Source organism: Euphorbia lathyris, chromosome 6 (assembly GCF_963576675.1).
Source record: "Euphorbia lathyris chromosome 6, ddEupLath1.1, whole genome shotgun sequence".
Classification (NCBI taxonomy): domain Eukaryota; kingdom Viridiplantae; phylum Streptophyta; class Magnoliopsida; order Malpighiales; family Euphorbiaceae; genus Euphorbia; species Euphorbia lathyris.
In genome coordinates, this window is record NC_088915.1 from 32,157,707 (window position 1) to 32,167,794 (window position 10,088).

General features: G+C 34.5%; 1 long non-coding RNA gene across 1 annotated transcript; it reads right to left on the bottom strand.

The window, feature by feature from the left end:
* Positions 1–3,480: 3,480 nt before the first annotated feature.
* On the bottom strand, positions 3,481–5,224 carry LOC136232164 (uncharacterized). Its single transcript, XR_010690355.1, has 2 exons — positions 4,842–5,224; positions 3,481–4,562 (listed from the first exon to the last, which is right to left on the bottom strand). It is a non-coding gene; the product is annotated as an uncharacterized lncRNA (long non-coding RNA).
* Between the last annotated feature and the right edge of the window lie 4,864 nt (positions 5,225–10,088).

Below are 10,088 nucleotides of genomic sequence, written 5' to 3' on the forward strand. Positions count from 1 at the left end.
TTATGAGTGTAAGATATTACTTCATTATGACATGTTAGGCTTCGTAGTTGTTAGTGAGTTGACACACTACCAACTTTGAATCACTCTTCAAGATAGCCTTATCGTGACGGCCCTATCATGTTTAAAATTCGATGTCCTTGAAGAAAGTCTTCGTATTTTGTCATATTTTTAGATGCCTCGAAGCTTAGCGCTTCTGCTTATCTAAATTTAATACCATTGGGACCTTTGATGAAGACCTCTATGCCTGCTCCCTCCTTATTTGAATTTCCGTTTACATAAAGCTCCCATAATTTCGTGAGTTCTAAAGGAATAGTGGAGTCTTTGGGTATTTCCATTAGGAAATCTGCTAATGCTTGCACTTTAAAAACTTTTCGAGGCTCAAATCGAACATCAAACTTTGTTAGATTTAGCGCCCATTAGGTGATTTTGCTAGAAGTTCAAGTCTTTACAAATTTTTCTTAATGGTGGACCCTTACTATTGAGTGACTTTGAAAGTAGTGTATTAACTTCTGCACCGCTACCACTACTCTAAATGCTAGATTTTCAAGCTTCAGGTATCTGATTTATGCAACTCTTAAGACCATGCTAACATAATAAACTTGAAACTGCTCCATACCTTCTTCCTTTATCAAGACCATGCATATGGAATCTATTGTCATAGCGACATATAAGTATAAAGTCTCACTAGGTAGAGATATCCTTAATAGTGGTGGAGATGTCAAGAAGATTTTTAGCTTCTCAAAGGATGTCTGACATTCCATCGTCTAATTGAAGTCCTTTGCCCCTTCAAAGCTTTTGTAAAAGGGCATACATCTTTTTGTTGAGCAAAAGATAAAACGTTCCAAAACATGGGTAAATTACATACGTGGTGTACAACCTTTACCTGTTTTCATACTTAGGTGTACAACCTTTAATTTTGCACACTAAAGTATACAAAGTTCATGTGACCTCCCACTAAAGTGTACAGCCGGTAATTATGACCGGTCAACCCAAAGTCAACGTGCCACGTCATCATTTTTATCCTACCCATTATAAAAAGTGGGGCCCACTCCTTATGAAATTATAAAAATACCCTTTACTCTTATATAATTACTAAAATGTCATTGTCTTCTTCCTTTCTCCAATTTGTCTCCATCTTTCTCTTTCTCTTTCTCTCTCTAAATCTTCTCTCTCTAACTCCTCTCTCTAAGTCTCTCTCCTCTCACCATTTTCTGCAAAGAATCAAACACCCAAATCAGTACAATAATGATTATAACATTACCCAATAATTGCGATTAACAAATAACAGCCAAACTATATGATGTGATAATAAATTTGAACTAACATAACATAATATAGAATTAATCAAAGTAATTTTTAATTAAGCTTCAATAGTAAGCAAAATTAGGTAATAATAAGTTGGAATATCAAATTAAGGAAATGTTTAGCATAACACGGTAGTTTTGAATCAAAGGCCATTAAATACCCATACAGAGCAGCCATGAAAGCAACCAACTAACCTTTTCAATAATTCCCTTTTTCCGTTTCTCATTTCTCAAATTGTCCATTTAAATTCAAATTCGTTAAAGTTTTCTATTACCAGAGATCGGCAGAGAATGAGAAAACACCTCCAATTCCGTTTTCTCCCTTTCTCTGATCGCTCTTTTTCCTTCCACTTCCATTTTTCCCACAGCTGCATCAGGTAAGAGGATCAATCAATTTCTTTGGCTGTTACTTGTTAATTGTAATTATTGGGTAATGTTATTATCATTATTTTACTGATTTGGGTGTTTCATTCTTTGCAGAAAATGGTGCGAGTAGAGAGAGAGGGAGGAGAGAGACTTAGAGAGAGAAGATTTAGAGAGAGAAAGGAAAAGAGAAAGATGGAGAAAAATTGGAGGAAGGAAGAAGATAATGGCATTTTAGTAATTATATAAGGGTAAAGGGTATTTTTATAATTTCATAAAGAGTGGACCCCACTTTTTATAATGGGTAGGATGAAAATGATGATGTGGCACGTTGATTTTGGGTTGACCGGTCATAATTACCGGCTGTACACTTTAGTGGGAGGTCACATGAAGTTTATACACTTTAGTGTGCAAAATTAAAGGTTGTACACCAAAGTGTGAAAACAGGTAAAAATTGTTCAACCACATATGTAATTTACCCTCCAAAACATTGATTTTTCCATTTAATTTCTGCACATCATTAAGCCTTTTTAGTGGTTCTATGTTGATGATGACCTGAATTTTATTTGGATTAACTTCAATGCATCTTCGAGGAATCATGAATTACAAAAAAATTTACAAAAGAGACATTGAAGGTCAACTTCTGTAGGTTCAGTTCGTACTCTTATGTTTAAATTGTTACGTATATGATATACATAATTACTAAGAGTTTCATATAATAAAATCCACGATTAGTGATATAAATTATTCGTGATAATTTATTTAATTTTGTAATCTGCTGGATGAGGATATGTTTAGATGAATTAATTTGAGCATTATGAAAGAGTAAATAGACATAGGATCCATTAAGTTCAGCTAAAGTGAAAAGGTGAGATGGGAGGGAGTAGTGAAGGTTGTCACATCTATAACCTTTCTGCATGTGCTCTCCACTCAACAATTATAAAATGAAAGCTGGAAGTGTACAAAATAATTTGGAGTTGGGGTATTGATATGATATTGCTTTATAATTTGAAACCATGTGCCTTCCAATCATTTTTACTTCATTCTCCCTAAGTCAACTTCTCTAATTATAGCCGTATCAAAAAAAGAGATAATAAACTCTTAATAAAAGAATTTACCCTGGAGTCTACTCTGTTTTTCGTTATAAAATCAAAATCGAAAACTAGACTGAGTTTGATATTAAAATTGTATGAGAATGTTTCGCTTTTAATGAGTTGATAGTTATCAGAATTAATGTGTACTTTAAGTTAGAACTGTTGGAGAATGGGTAGTTTTTAGACGTCGAAAAATTTGATTGCCAAATTTAACCATTTGTTTAATTTTTATTATGGAAATTAAATGTAATTATAGTAAGATTGAAATAATAAAAAGAAAAATTGGTTATATAAGTTTGTTTATTGTTCATCCTATTGATGGCAGTGGAGGCCTTGCTTTGTTGCGGCACTCCAATAGTATTGCTCGTCTATTTGGTTACTCTTAAAATTTTATCGATGTCTTTGTTACTATTGATAATATGCAATCTTGGCGTTTAACCGATTTTTATAGCTTCCCATAATCAAATCGTCGGCATGCCTCTGGGAAATTCATTCGTCATTTTAGCTCTACTTATACTCTTTCTTGGGTTGTATTTGGCGATTTCAATAACCTCTTCTTTCAATGAAACATAAAATGTAGTAATCTTCATCCCGCCTCTTTGCTTCGTGGATTTGGGAATATAGTTTGATGTAGATAAAATCGAAATGAAGGTTTTAATCTTAAACCAACAAAGGATGCTATATTTTCTAGCTAAACTAGAAGGATGAGTAATCTCAAGTTTGGATAAGCTAAAGCTCTCAAGGAGGCTAATTGTTTGAATATGATAAAGTTGTGTTTCCTTACAAATTAAGGAGTATATATACCCCTCCCTAATTTAAGTTAAAAGACTAAAATGCCTCATTAGAGCTACAACATATGTATGGATAATAGGGATAAGATAGGAAGAATAAAAGATGAGGGTAGTGGTGTAAATATAAGGAATGTCACAATAGTAATAAGCAAAGAGCAAAAAAGTAAATAGTGGATGGGAGGTCTTGTCTCCCCCTCGAAGAACTTGGTGGAGAAGACAACTAAAATGGATTCACACACCGTGCCATATGACTCACACGACATGCGAGTCAAGTTCTGGATCTTCCTCATTTCCTTGCTATTTCACCCGCATGCCAAGCTCCCTAGCACGTTCGATGGCACGTCGAGCGAGATGTGGCACGATGTGCCAGGCTGCTCTTGAACTTTACTCATCTTGGCTCCTAATGTGGCACGTCGTATAGCATATGGCTCGGCGCGCCACATGATTTATGCCCCCTTCTCTCCTTCAGCTCTCTTGGTGACCATGGTGGTGGAGATGTCCTCATCATAGTTTCTTCTTGTGGTGTCTCACAGGTCAAGATGGTTGAATACAAATACACGTGGGAAAGGGGAAGAGGTACGCCAAATTACACAAAGAGGAGAAACTAGATAAAGCATTCACAACTACTGATTAGTTTTCTATGTTCGGGTCTGCAAAAATAATCAATGAAGATGCCCTGATTTCAGATCATACAACCTTATTTTTTTTTTTATGGGGTTAATACACATATTTTCCCCTGTATAATCATGGATAAACAGATATGACTTTACATCAAATAAACCCACAAAAGTACCCATGAGTTTAAAAAAAAAAAAGCAATTATACCCTAATCTAACATACATTCGATGTGGCATAAACGACCGAACGTGGAGTCATTTCTCTCCATGTTTCTTCTTATCCACTTCTCTTCCTAACCCAATATCAGATATATGCAATTGAAGAACTGAAAATGGCAAAAATCATCTGGATGCTTCAGATTTTCTTCCAAACTCCCTATTATTCTCAAATTCCTCGAAATACCAAATGGATCAGCAAAAGAAAAAAATTAGGTTCCATGAAATACTAAATGGATCAGCGAAAGAACAAAATTAAGAGAAATGATGAATTGATTTTTGAAGGAGATGGAAACGAAAACCACGGATTTAGTCCGTGAGACAGATTATGAATTAAATAAAGATTGAACAATCTCTCTCTCTCTCTCTCTCTCAGTACGCCACAAGCTACAATGCTGAGTGGCTGGCATTTAAGAGAGAATCAAGAAAACACTGAGAGCAGGTAGAACGTTATACCTGACTAGGGATAGCATAGTTGCGCTAGTGAAGGAGGAGAAATGGTGATTGAACCACTGGGGAGTAGATCGTTGCAGTTAAAGGAGGCGCAACAACAACGACAGTAGATCGACGACGGTTAAAGTGAGAGAGAGCGACATGCTTAATCCTCCAGGCACAGATTGAATTTCTCACCGCCTAGCGTAAGTCTTAATTGAATTTCTCATTTTTCTGGTGTCACACAATATTATCCCATTTAAATAGATTTCATAGCTCGATTTCTCAGAATAGGAAAGCTTTTTCTGATAGCTCTGTAATTTGATGTCTAAAGTTCATATGGTACTTTTTCATTTGAATGGTTACTGTTGTAATTTAGGCTATTTGAGATTGTGATAATTCATAACTGCATATATATTGTGTGAGGAAGAGAATATGATACAAATAAACAACAATAACCCCACACTTCACAGCCGTTTATGCCACATCAAAAGTCTTGCGGGTTTATTTGATGTAAGGGTATATCTATTTAGCCGTGATAATACAGAGGCAAACATGTGTATTAACCCTTCTTTATATCAACATTACTCGATATAAGTGAAGAAGTTCAGTTTTGGAAACTCTTAGGGGAAAGAAAAAGATTGTTGAGAGGTGATTAAGCGAGGTTGGGAGAGTACTGTTGTTACGGGTATTCAGGTAAGACTAAAAAGTTACGACGAGCTTTTCCATCCGTGGGGTGAACAACTTTGAGCCCAACTACGGTAATTTTTTTTACAGATTGTAGAAATACCATTTATAAGCTAAAAAGTCGTATAGATAATGCCTTCATTTTAGATTTTTTTGCAACTTGTTCACAGTTAGACCTTCTTTTAGCGCAATAAGGGTCTTATTAGAGTCAGAGAGTGAAATAGACATGACTCGAATTAGAGGATCTCAATTTGAAGTATTTTCATAAGCTTCCAATCACCGGAAGAAGAACTAAATTAAACAACTCTGAGATACAGATGGTGTCTAGCGAGATTAGTCGACGAGCCTTGACTCTGTAATTGGTAACTATTTCTCTTCTCTTTTTTTTTATTGCTGGTACTTGTGATGTTGAAAATATTGTCTATAATGTGAAAATTAAGATTACTAGAGATTGAGTGGTGAAGCTCTTAGCCTAGTGGTTGAGAGCTTACCCATGCCTTGAGTGGTCATGGGTTCGAATCACATCCGGGTTTGGTGGGAATTTTTCTTTCTTCTTTAATGTAAGTGCATTATGTGTAATTTTTTTTAAAAAAAAGATTACTAGAGATTAGAATGATGATTTACTCCGCCTTTTATTGGCAAGGAAATTCAAAATTCCACCTTAGCGATGTACCCTAATAAAAGCCCTGGTCCATATGGTTTTAGTCCCTATTTCTACTAGAAATCTTTGGGACTTTGATGGTCCCCTTATTACAAAATCTTGCCTTACTTGGCTTAATTCTGGTATAATCCCTAATGACATCAATGATACTACTTGTCCTTATCCCCCCCACCCCAAAAAAATCAAAGCAAGAAATTGTGGGTGATCTCAGACCTATAGCCTTGTGTAAAATCATTTATAAAATTGTCTCAAATAACCCTTGCCAATAGATTGAAACATATCCTCCATTCTATTATCTTAAATTACTAGAGTGCCTTTATGCCTCACCGACTTATATTTGATAATGTTATGCTTGCTTTCGAGCTTAACCATTTTCTATAACAAAAAATTTAGGGGAAAGTAGGAGTTGTTTCTTAAGAATCGACATGGATAAGGCTTATGGTAGATTCGAATGGAATTTTTTTGAGGCTATGTTGGATAGATTGGGGTTTGACAGGTTTTGAACTTCTCCAATTCTGCAATGTGTTCGAAGGGCTCGTTATCATGTGATTAACAAAGAGCATATCGTGGGTCCTATTGTACCTCAGCGAGATCTTTGCAAAGGAGACCATATCTCTCCGTATTTGTTTCTTATTTATATGGAAGTTCTCTTTACTACTTTGTCCAATTTAAACGACTAGGGTTTGATTCATGGATGCAGAACATCTCATAATGCTCCCCTAGTCTCTAATATTTTCTTTGCTGATGATAGCTATTTATTCTTTAATGCTACATAAAATGAAGGAGAAGTTGTCAAATAGTGCCTCAAGAGCTACGAGTTAGCTTCTAGGCAGCAAATCAATTTCGAGAAATCTTCAATTAAAAGTGAGCTCTCTTCTCTTTTTGGAGTTCCATCTCTCTCAACCCCTGGGAAATACTTGGATCTCCCTTCTTTCATTGGGAGGAAGAAAGTGGATGTATTTAGATATGTTGAGAAGAAATTTAAAGCTAAGCTTAATAATTGGAAGTCTACATTCCTTCCGAGATGTGGTAAGGAAGTGTTGATTAAATCACTGGTTCAGCCAGTTCCCTCTTATGCTATGAGCTTGTTTTTAATTATGGAGTTATTTTGCGCAAAGCTTTAGCATCTAATGAACTCATTTGGATGGGGCTCAATGGCAGAGCTGGCAAAGGCATCTAATGGACTTCCTATGATAAATTATGCCTTCCAAAATCTATTGGTGGAATTGGCTTCAAGAAAATGAAAGATTTTAATTTGGCTCTACTTGTGAAACAAGGGCGGAGGCTTTTGAATCATCCTACTTCACTAGTGGCCCAGGTATATAAAGCAAGGTATTATCCTAATTCCCATTTCCTTGAAGTACAACTTAAGAACAATCCTAGTTATATATGGCAGCTCAAGATCTAATTCAAGGGGGAGCTAGATTTTTTAGTTAGTTCTGATGCAACTATTTCCATTTACATAGATCTGTGGCTTCCAGGCGGTTAGTGTTTGATGCTTACTCATCCAATAAGTGTTGGGATGGAGGACCTGAAAGTGGCAGATTTATTGGAGGATTCTAGACACAAATGGAATGATGTTTCTATGAATGTTCTTTTTAATGTGAGTGATAGACAATCGATCAAACGAATTCCTTTGGGTCAGCGAAATATTCTTGATGGATGGTATCCGTTTTAGAATAGAAAAGGGCGTTTCTCTGTTCGAGAGGCTTATAACTATATCTAGAGATCAGTCATGGAAGGTAACTCAGAATCAGACTCTAGCTCTTAGAATTTACTGTGGAATTTAAAGATTCCACCTAAAGTGTGTAATTTTACATGGTGTACTGTGTCCAATTCGTTTCCCACCCTGTATGCTCTTCATCAGTGTCGTGTTCCTGTTGTCAACAAATTGTCCACTTTGTTCTTGTGCTGAAGAAGGCTCGTTCCATGCTCTTGTTGATTTATTAAAGCTCATCAAGTTTGGAGTTTTTCAGAGATTTTGGCTCTGTCACCTCCTTGCATGGTTTCTAGGCTTATATTGTTAGTTCCAAAAAATCTAACTTAATTTGCTTAGCAACTATGATTTCATAGAGCACCTGGTTTTATTGAAACAATATGGTTTGGAACAATAAGAATGCCCTAGATGGTCTGATTTTCAATCAAGCTACTGCTCTTTTTTCGAGCAAGCTCAGTTATGTTCGACACCTGCTAGTCCATCTTCTTTGATTGTCCGTCCAGCTGCTAAGTTCTGCCCACCTTCGTCTGGTATGTTGAAGTGTAATATCTAGTTTTCGTTTTGTTATAAGAGATAATTATAGTTTTGGTTACGTATATAACATTACATTATTTTACTTCCAAACCAAATACAATTACATTATTAAACCACCACTTACATTACTTTCTATCCAAACACAACAAGTTATTTTATACACCTCATTTATTTTATTTTATTTTAATTACACTATATTCAAACAAGGCTTAAGTAAAATATTATTTAGTAAAATTAGGTTACATTTCAATAAACCCATTGACATCTTATTTTCAAGATGCCTTTAACCTTTATGTTTGTGGTATGCGTTAATTGATATTTGTATATTATATGTTAAAATCACATGGAATTAAAAAATATTTGATTAATTAATAAAAGAGTGGTCTGTTTCGTCTTAACTAATAGATAATATTAAAAAGTTAATTAAAGATTAGAATATGACTATTATTTTTGCCGATTCTCTTGGAATTTTTATAATTTGACTTTTATCTGAATAACTATAATTTGTACAATTGCTTTTCAACCAATTTGTTATTTGTCGTTTCGTTACGGGTATTAAAAAACTAACCTAATGTTTCAAAAAAAAAAAAATAAAAAAAAAACCAACCTAATAGTTTGTCAGGTTTTACAATGTCAGAGAATCTTAATTTTCTTTCTTTCATACTTTGATCCTTATTTACTTGATGTTATTTGAAGCTTTCGTCACTCATTCACTCACATTCATTCTTGTTGGTTGCAAAGAGTAATAATGTTTGTATTTTTCTTTTTACACACGATGCAGTGGCGGATCCAGGATTTGAGGGAGGGGCAGAACTCTATCTAATTTTTTTAGACAAAATAGCATTAATTGGAAAAAATATACTTTAGTACATAATTGCTATTCGATACAAAATGTCTTAAAAAATCTAATGTTAAGTAGATCGACGATTACAAGGTGGCAATTGACATCTACGATCTATTATAGCTTGAAAACGATCTGCTGCATCTACCTATACTGTTTCTTTTTAGGGTTAAGGTTCAAAAATACCCCTAACGTTTTAGGTCATGAGCAATTTTACCCATAACATCTAAAATGATGGAATTTTATCCTTAATGTTTGTAGCCAAGAGCAATTTTACCCCTAACGTTGATAAATTTGATCAATTTCAGACACTATTATAAAATACAATCATTTTTTTCTTTATTTTGTACCAATTACATATCAATTTGTTCAAAAAAAAGATATAATATTTTTTGTAATTTAATAATAAAATTAAAGATTAATATTTATAAATTCGGTGAATTTTTTTGACTTTTTTTATCTAATTCGTACAAAAGACAGTATATTTTTAATATTTTTTTCCCATCTCAACATATGTTTGTGATTTGTTACTGATAAAATAACGCATGTGTGAAGTGTAGATGACAAGATTCATGACCGAGAAGACAATTTGATGAATTATTTCTCAAATTGATCCAATTTATCAACGTTAGGGGTAAAATTGCTCTTGGCTTCCAACATTAGGGATAAAATTGCACCATTTTAGACGTCAGGGGGTAAAATTGCTCCTGACCCAAAACGTTAGGGGTATTTTTGCACCTTAACCTTTCTTTTTATATAAAAAACCCACAAGGCAAAACAACGTCGTTTTGATGGGAACCAAAACGGAGTCGTTTCAGACTAATTTTTTAT